General features: G+C 39.0%; 1 non-coding gene across 1 annotated transcript; it reads left to right on the forward strand.

Moving 5' to 3' along the window:
* The first annotated feature begins 8,941 nt into the window (after positions 1-8,941).
* On the forward strand, positions 8,942-9,045 carry LOC112774167 (small nucleolar RNA R71). The gene has a single exon (XR_003188667.1). It is a non-coding gene; the product is annotated as a small nucleolar RNA R71 (small nucleolar RNA).
* The last annotated feature ends 756 nt before the right edge of the window (positions 9,046-9,801 follow it).

The raw sequence follows: 9,801 nt of genomic DNA on the forward strand, positions 1-9,801 counted from the left end.
GAGTGCTGGGCAAGAACAAGGAAGAAGAGAGATCAATTCTCCTCCCCAATTCTCTTGAATTAAAATAACAATGCTAGAATGTAAAATGAGCTCTCTGCTGCAAGTATTGAAAAATTCTAAAAAGGAAGCTCTCCGAAAAACTTAAATCCCATGCTATTTATACACTTTCTTCAAATGGTCCTCAAGCCTTCAATTGGGCCTTTGCTCTTGATGGAATTGGGTTGATAGAGGCCTTGGTTGATTGCTCTTGGAGTTTGGAGAAGAACCGAATTGAACTGGGTTTGAAATCATGAATGCTTGAGTAAAAGTTTGAGTAAAAGTTTGAGGCAAACTTTTACTCCAACTTTTCACATCAGCCACCATCTTTTACTGATATCAACGTTGGGGCAAAAGTTTGGGGTCAAACTTTTGCTCCAACGTTGGCCTCCCCTTGCACACTCATGGCGCCAACGTTAGCCAAAAAGTTAGAGGCTAACGTTGGCTCAAACTTTTGCTCTCCAGGGTGTGTTGTTCATGCGCCAACGTTTGCCAAAAGGTTAGGGGCTAACGTTGGCGCAAACTTTTGCTCTCCAGGGTGTTGATTTGTGATGCCAAAAGTTTGCCAAAAAGTTTGAGGCTAACTTTTGCTCCAGCTTTTTGCCCAAAAGTTTGCACAAAAGTTTGAGGCAAACTTTTGGTCCAGCTTTTTGCTCCCTGGTTCATTTTCACTTATTCCAAAAGTTTGAGCTAAAGTTTGAGGCAAACTTTTGCTCAAACTTTTTGTCCTCTCTTCCTTCTAACCATTCCTTCTTTCTTCAACCTTTCTCCAAGCTTTCTTCACCTATCATTAATCAACCAAACACATCAAAGCTATGCTCAAAATCATGAGATATTCATTCTTTCATAATATGTGACAATTATAGCATAAAACCTCATGAAATAGCATGAATTCATACATGGTTGATTAAATCAAAGGAAACATGAAAATCTACCCAATTGGCTTGCTTATGGCTCAAGAAAGTGCATAATTCAATTGAAAACAAAAGAAAAAGGCTAGTGAAACTAGGCTAAGATGACTTGTCATCACAACACCAAACTTAAAGCTTGCTTGTCCCCAAGCTAGAAATGATTTATGCTCAAAGGTCCTTTCAATTAAGACGGATTGAAGAACAACTTGTAAAGTCCTGTAAGTGAAGTGATTAAGTAACAGTGGGGTGAACTCTAAATCATATGCTCATGCAAGGGCTTCAGTGCTCACTAGTCCTCACATATTGGGAGTCTTAGGTCTTAGGATTTTCATCCAAATGGTATCATAGAGATCTCTTTATATGTAATCTCCTTGAAGCAGCTTATAGTTTCTTTGCTTTGGCCTTGACTCTAAGTGTCATGTCTCAAAGTGGCTCTTTAGATAAGCTTTCAATCAATACTCCTAAACCAGTTGGTTTTAAGGTATTAGGTGTTAAAGCACCCCTAAGGATTTATTTGCTCAAGCCTCTTTCCTTGACACAACTCAACCACAAGCATTTACTAGGCTAACAACTCTTTGAGTTTTGTTTCTTCTTTCTTTTTCTGCCTTGTAATTGATGCTCAGAGCCTTGGGCCATGTTCTTTTTGTTTTTGTATTTTCTTTTCTTTCTTTTGTTTTGTTTGCTGCTTCTTGGATCAATAGATTTTTGAGAATCTCCACAATACTTCTTTGTACTTCATGTCCTGCCTATGAGCTCCCATGCAAGTTTTCACAAGCATGCATCCTCAATACATGATCATACAACTAGAACCACCACTTCTCTTAATCTTTTGCTTTCCTCAAAATTGTTTAATTCCTCAATCCTTCTTTTCAAAGAACTTTCATTTGATGCAATTTTTGAACATTGAGTGCAAACAAGTTTTGAAGAGAAAAATGTTGTGAATGATCAAGCATCTTGCTTATTGAATTGCAGAAAAACTATACTAGACAGAAGGATAGATAAGGATATGATATTACTTTCAATCATAGCAGTGTTTGATGTAAAACAATTACTTAACAATACAACCTTTTGGAATCTACTTGCTGTCCTCCTCCTCATCATCCTCATTGCTGGTTTTAGCATTCCTCTTTCATTTCTTTGGGTGATGATGCTTAATCCTTCCAAAAGCTTGTATGACACTCTGTAATGATATTGAAAGTTGCTTGTTCCCAAAGCACTTGAAAAATGGTTAGCATGCATGATTTATTTGTGGGCCTTTGTACTTACTTTGGTATGGGAACACCAAACTTAGTACCTTGCCAATGGTTCTTGTGCATCGAATTAACCATGTGTGAAACTCTTTTTCTTTTTTTTTTTTTTCTTTTTTCAAAAGCAATAAAACTGAAAACTACGAAACAGCAGAACAGTTAACTAGTTTATCTAACATGTTTGAAGCTAGCATTATGCAGAAAGTGAGAATGTGTGTTTATGATGGGATTTTGGTGGAACACCAAACTTAGAATTCTTCATTCTCCCTTATATTGTTTTGGTGTGCAACACCAAACTTAGCTTCTTGCAATATAGATAAAACTAATTAACCTTTTTATTGAAATAGCTATGAAAAGAAAACTACCTCAGGTTGGGTTGCCTCCCAACAAGCGCTCTTTTATTGTCACTAGCTTGACATCCTTCATTTTGTGCTCATGGAAGTTGAGGCTTCTGTTGCCTTAGGTTTCCTCCTCTTGCTATGGGCTTCCTTCCCTCTGTTTCTCTTTCCATAGCCTTCTTACTTTCCTCCATGACTCCCTTCACTTTCAATCCAGCATCCTTTTCATGGCTCTTTGGGTTCAGAGTCTGATGCGCATAAACTTGTTATGCCACGATTTAGGAAATTGCACGATCGGCAAAATTCCTTCCGGCAAGTGCACCGGTTATCGTCAAGTAAAAACTCACAATAGAGTGAGGTCGAATCCCACAAGGATTGGTTGAGTGAGCAATTCGGATTAGAAGTGTGTTCTAGTTGAGCGGAATCAAGATTTAGATGAGAATTGCGGAATGTAAAATTGGCGGGAAACGTAAATGACAAGAAATTGAAATGGCGGAATCTTAAATTGCATGAATTAAAGAGCAGAAGCTAAATTGCTGAAATTAAAAGGGAATGGGGGTGATTGCATGAATTGAGTTGCAGAATGTAAAGAGAAAGTGGAAATCAGAAATGGAAATTCATTGGGTTATAGGAGATATTGAGATCTCCGAATCAAAACATGTTTATCTCTTCCTCAACCAATGCGTTCATTGAATTTGCTTGGCAATCTTATATGATTGGATCCCAATCCCTTGGCTCACCAATTCTCTCTAAAAACAAACAAATTCCCAATCCCTTGGTTTAAATGTTCATAAGAAGAGATGATGCTCGATCACTGATTATACCACACAGTTTCATGAACCACAATTTGGTAGGATTACATGTCACAATATCCATCCAAACCCCAATCCAATTCACTGTGAGAAAGCTTCTCTAGCATGAATCCTCCATTCCTTTCCCAAGGTTCCGAAGGATTCCAATTATGGGTAGTTTCTTTCCCAAGACAACTACCCAATGGAATTAGATCGAGAAGCTTTCTAACAAAATTCAAGAGAAAAGATTGAAGAAGAAGATAAACTATTATTGATTCATTGAATTACAATAGAGCTCCCTAACCCAATGAAAGGGGGTTTAGTGAGTCATAGCTCTGAATTCAATTACAAGATATGAAAACTAGCTAAATGAAAAGGTCAAAGTCCTCCCTAACTTAAATTCTATCCTATTTATACACTTTCTATATTGAGCTTCTGTTGTGTTTCTTGGGCTTTGAGGCCTCTCCCTGCTTTCCTTTTGCCTTGGGTTTATGATCCATAATCTTGATGAGGCTGTTGATCCAAATTCTGTAATATTCATTGAGCCAACTTAGTGATAATCAAATAAAGACACATGACTCAATAAATTGAAATTTCAGACTCATCAATCCTTCAGGCCCAATCCCATAAACCATGATATTCAATTGGGTTTCATACCAGAGTAAGTTTAAGTTAATGTTTGTGTTCAAATACTAACTTAAACCGCAATATTTTTGGCCAAGAAACCTTTTCCAAGAGTGGCGTTTAAGTTGCAGTTTAAGCTTAAACTGCAGCTTAAACGCCAGACACTTCCAGTGATGCCTTTTGTGGGAGCACGTTTAAGCTTCAGTTTAAGGTTAAACTGAAGCTTAAACGTGGAAATGGAAGAAGGCAGCCCTGGAGGGTAACTTAGTCGAACACGTTTAAGCTTCAGTTTAAGGTTAAACTGAAGCTTAAACGTGGAGATAGGATAGGCAGCCCTGGAGGTCGAACACGTTTAAGCTCCAGTTTAAGGTTAAACTGGAGCTTAAACGTGGAAATAGAGAAAGCCATCCTGGAGGTCGAACACGTTTAAGCTCCAGTTTAAGGTTAAACTGGAGCTTAAACGTGGAAGCTGAGAAAGGTAGCCCTGGAGGTGTCGAACACGTTTAAGCTCCAGTTTAAGGTTAAACTGGAGCTTAAACGTGGAAATGGAGAAAGCAACCCTGGAGGAGAAAACTTGGTCGAACACGTTTAAGCTCCAGTTTAAGGTTGAACTGGAGCTTAAACGTGGAATTGGCTCCCTGGTGCATTTCCCATTTCTGGCGTTTAACCTCCAGTTTAAGGTTAAACTGGAGGTTAAATGTGGAAATGCTTCCTGAGTGGAATTCTCATTCTGGCGTTTAACCTCCAGTTTAAGGTTAAACTAGAGGTTAAACGTGGAAATGCTTCTTTGGTGAGACTTTCATTCTGGCGTTTAACCTCCAGTTTAAGGTTAAACTGGAGGTTAAACTTCAGTTTCAGCATTTCTTAGCCTTCATGATTCTGGCGTTTAAGCTCCAGTTTAAGCTTAAACTGGAACTTAAACTCCACATGTGATATTCAAGCTTCCTTTATTGATTTTGTTGCTTCCTTGCCTAGCCTCTTCTTTCCTGAAATCATCCAAACAATTGCATCAAAGTCTTGCAAAATTTCATGAGAATTCTTCCATTCATAGCATTCAAGTAATATAACTAAAACTCATGGAATTTGCATCAAAATCATACTGTTTGGATGGTTCATTGTTTTGTTATTCATTTAACCATTCTTGGTTACTTTAAGCTCAAGAAAATGCATAAAACAACTAAAACTAACAGAAAAATGCTAGTGAAACTAGCCTAAGATGCCTTGGCATCACAACACCAAACTTAATACTTGCTTGTCCCTAAGCAAGTCCTGAGTTATTTGAGAAGAAAGTATGAAACAGAAAGCAATTACATTGGCTATATTAGCAAGCATTTGAAGTTCATCAGAAGGGTTTTATGCAGAAAGTTGCAGCATCACTTTTTCATTCTTATCAGGTAAGATTATCACTTTTTCATTGCATCCATCAAACACTGCTATGGCCTCTTGTTATTCTTATGTCCTTGGCACTTTTCTCTTCTTTGTTTTTCTTTTCTTTTTCTTAGAGCTCCTTTGCTCCTTGTTTGCTTAGTGTCATGTGTTGCACAAGCCTTTGGCATTTTCTTTTTCTTATCAGTGCACTACACATATCCACTTTAGGCATTTTAGTTCACATTTCTTCTTGAGACATTGGTGCCCAGCACCTCTTTGTGTGACTAAATGTTTTGTATTTAGGTTGCTCTTGATAATGGACTTTTGGTTGATAATCCCGGGTTAGTTAACCCAAGTTACCAAGTATTGAAACACTCCTCAGAACCTATTCATCCAAGCATATCCTTAATACATAAACACCACAGGCATTTGTCTCAGAAGTTCAAACCATTGGTGCCTAGCTTATTTTCTCAATTTTTTTTTTGCTTTTTGGTTGCCCTTTTTCAGTGGCTTTTTCTTCTTCTTTTTCTTTCTTTTTCATGGCCAAAGACATTTATTCATCAAGATCCATAGACAGTTTTCAATTTCTACACAAAAAATGATAATTCTACACTCTATTTCCAGTGATCTGACTTAAACAATCAAGCATGCATACCACCACTTAATTCTACTTGATTTGTCACTAATTGAGCCAAGTTACTTTTGTTCAAACTTTTCTTTTATTTTTGGAAACAGAACAAGCATGGCAAGCATTTGTTTAAGAAGGTGAAGTTATATCCAAACATCTAGGCATTCACTTTATTCAAAGCAATAAACAGACAAACATACTAGTAACTTCACATTCCAGAAAGATTCAACAATTACAGTTTAAACCAGAACAAGCATGCTTTTGTTTGCCCTTTTTAAAGAATTGTCAAGGAACAACACCACCTTGTGAAATTTCTTGTTTTCTCTTTGTTGCCAGGAAACAATTTGATTTCTCCTTCTTCTCCTAATTGTTGCTTCATGCTTTAAGATCCTTGTTTCCTTTCCTGCAAAGAGTGATGAAGTTGCTTGCTTCTCAAGCACTTGAGTGGTTAGCTCAACTATGTGTGGGTAAGTCTCTGAGTCTTAAGTTGGTGTGTGAACACCAAACTTAGTCTCCCACTTACTTCTCTGTTCTTTGAATCCTTGAATTCTCTTTGGAATGAAGTTGCTGCTAAGGGTTTTAAGCATTTTTGTGACTGCTTAGAATGCTTGTTCCTTTCATATAATTCAAAGGTTGTTGTGTACAGTTGATCTTTATGGTGGAACACCAAACTTAGAGTCACACATTCCCCTTTGAATTATTGATCCACGAATTCATTGTTTGGTGTGAAACACCAAACTTAATTCTTTGCAATGCACAGAAACTACTTCACCCTTTTTATTGAAACAAATAAAAGAAACAGCAAAAGGGTATTACCTCAGGTTGGGTTGCCTCCCAACAAGCGCTTCTTTAACGTCATTAGCTTGACGGTTGTCCTTTGTTAGGGTGGATTGTAGTGCTTGACGTCTTCTCCCCTCACTATGAAAACGTCCCCACTTGATCCCTTCATGACCTCTAAATGTTCCATAGAAAGAACTTTCCTGATTGTGAACACTTGAGGGAGCTGGGAAGGAATGGTTTTGAGGCCAGGTGGGATTGGCAGATAATGACTTGATATCACTTTATCTCCCGGAGAAAAACCTTCAGTGGGAATTTTCTTGTTTCTCCACCCTCTTGGCAATTTCTTTACAATTCTTCCCTTTCTCTTGAGGATTTCTTCATTGACCCTTATGCTAGGAGGATCCTTTTGATCTGTTTCTATTGATTCTTGTGGCTTTAACTCTTGCAATTCTTGTTTGCTTTCCAAGGATTGTTTCAGAGTTTCAGCTGCTGGATTGCTTTCCTCCAAACACAGATGGCTACTATCATCCTTAGGCTTTTCAGGTTCTGGTTCAGGCTCAGATGCAGGTTTGAAAACATTGAAAATGAGCTGTTCATCATGTATTCTCAGAATTAGCTCTCCTTGTTCTACATCTATGAGCGCTCTAGTAGTGGCTAGAAATGGCCTGCCCAGAATGATAGGGTGTAAGTAGCTTTCCTCCATGTCCAAAATGACAAAGTCTGTGGGGAAGTAATAATCTCCCACTTTCACCAGCACATTCTCAACTACCCCTTCAGCTTGCTTCTGAGTTTTGTCAGCCAGTTGTATGATTACATCAGTGGATCTCACCTCATTCAGTTGTAGCCTCTTCATAAGAGTTAGAGGCATCACATTTATGCTAGCTCCTAGATCACAGAATCCTCTGTCAATTTTTGTTTCCCCTATGATGCAAGGGATATGAAAACTTCCTGGGTCTGTTTTCTTAGAGACTGTGTCCTTCTTGATGAGGGCACTGCATTCTTTGTTCATTGTTACCGTTTGTCCTCCCTTCAAAACTCTTTTCTTGCTCAACAATTCCTTTAAATACTTGATATGTGTAGGCATTTGATGGAGAATCTCAAGAAAGGGAATATTGATATGGAGAGACTTAAATGTCTCTAAAAACCTTGAATAGGTTTTCCCTTTTTCACCTCCTCCTAACCTCTGAGGAAATGGTGCTTTTGGTTGGTATGTTTCCATCGTGCCTTTTTGCAGTTCCTTGGCTTGCTCAGTTTCACTTTCCTGCTTAGCTTCCTCCACACCTTCCTTCAAGATTTCTGGCTCCTGTTCTGAGGATCTGATTCCTTCTTCTTCTGAGACTTCTTTTAATATGGTGATGGCCTTGCATTCTTCCCATCTCACTCCCTTTTGTTCCCCTTTAGGATTCTTTTCTGTGTCACTAGGGAACACTGCAGTTGATTTGGGGGCCTGTTGAGATAGCTCTCCTACTTGAGACTCCATCCTCTTGAGTTTTTCACCATGGTTTCTTAAGGTAGATCTCACATCATCCCTGAAGCTTTTCAACTCAATTATGTCCTGACCCATGTGTGCCAGCATTCCTTCTATCCTGTTCAATTGATCTTGAAATTGTTGGTTCGGGTTAGGTTGGGCAGGTTGATTATTTTGGCCATGATATGGTGGTTGAGAGTAAGTGTTTTGTGTGGCTTGGTATGATCTTTGGTTAGATTTTGGTATGTGGAATCATTATGTTGGTTGTGGTTGTAAGGTTTGTGGTTTTGTGGTTGGGTTTGTTGGTTTCCCCACCCAAAGTTTGGGTGGTTTTTCCATCCTGGGTTGTAAGTATTGGAATGTGGATCATATGATTGCCTTTGTTGGTTTCCCACATAGTTGGCCTCTTCCCGATCACCTCCTTCAGTGTTTTCTTCCTCTTGATCTTGTGTGTGTATTGCCGCCACTTGTTTTGTTTCTAATTTCCTGGTGAGCTCTGCTAGTTGCTTGGCAAACACCTTGTTTTGGGCTAGAATTGTATCAACATGGTTCAGCTCCATGACTCCCTTAGTGTTGTGTCTCTCTGATGCATAGTAGTACTCATTCTCAGCCACTGTCTCAATCACTTCAATGGCTTCTTCCACAGTCTTTTTCCTGTTCAATGAACCTCCTGATGAATGGTCTACAGCCTTCCTTGATTCATAAGACAGTCCATCATAGAAAATATGCAATTGCACCCAGTCATGGAACATGTCTGGTGGGCATTTCCTTGTCAAATCCTTGAATCTCTCCCATGCCTCGTAGAGAGTTTCACCATCTTGTTGTCTAAAAGTCTGAACCTCAGATCGAAGCCTATTGACCTTTTGTGGGGGGTAGAAACGTGCCAAAAACTTGCTTTCCACCTCGTCCCATGTTGTTAGGCTCCCCCTTGGGAATGATTCCAGCCACTTAGCTGCCTTGTCCCTAAGTGAAAATGGGAACAAAAGCAATTTATAGGCATCTTCCTGGACTCCATTGGACTTCACAGTGTCGCAAATTCTCAGAAATTTTGTGAGATGTTGGTTTGGGTCTTCATTAGCACTTCCACCAAATGAACAATGATTCTCCACAAGTGATATTAGCTGTGGTTTGAGCTCAAAATTGTTGGCCTGAATGGGTGGTTTCTGGATGCTGCTACCACAATTCCCAGAGGTTGGGTTTATGTATGAACTAAGAACCCTCCTCTCAGGAATGGCATTGTTTCCATCAGCTCTCTCATGGTTGTGAATTTCTCTATCCATGTTGAGATCTAAAGCTTCCTCAAAATTGTCCTCAGATTCTCCTTCAGATTCTTCTTCTCCTAGTATTCTCTTCCCTCTTGCTTCCCTTCTAAGTCTATGAAGGGTCCTCTCTGGTTCGGTATATGGAGGAGTTGATGTCTCTCCTCTCCTACCTGTCATACAAGAACACAGCACAGGCAACAAACAAGTGAAATACTCTTGGTTAATGGAAGAGTATGGTTAGAGCAGTTGAGGAATTAATTCAAACAGTTAGTGAGTCAGTGAGTTAGTTGCTTGAATTTAAAAGCATAAAGAAAGAAAGCATGTAACAGAGTGCAGAAATTAAAATTC

The sequence above is a fragment of the Arachis hypogaea genome, chromosome 18, assembly GCF_003086295.3.
Source record: "Arachis hypogaea cultivar Tifrunner chromosome 18, arahy.Tifrunner.gnm2.J5K5, whole genome shotgun sequence".
In the NCBI taxonomy this organism is placed as follows: Eukaryota; Viridiplantae; Streptophyta; class Magnoliopsida; order Fabales; family Fabaceae; genus Arachis; species Arachis hypogaea.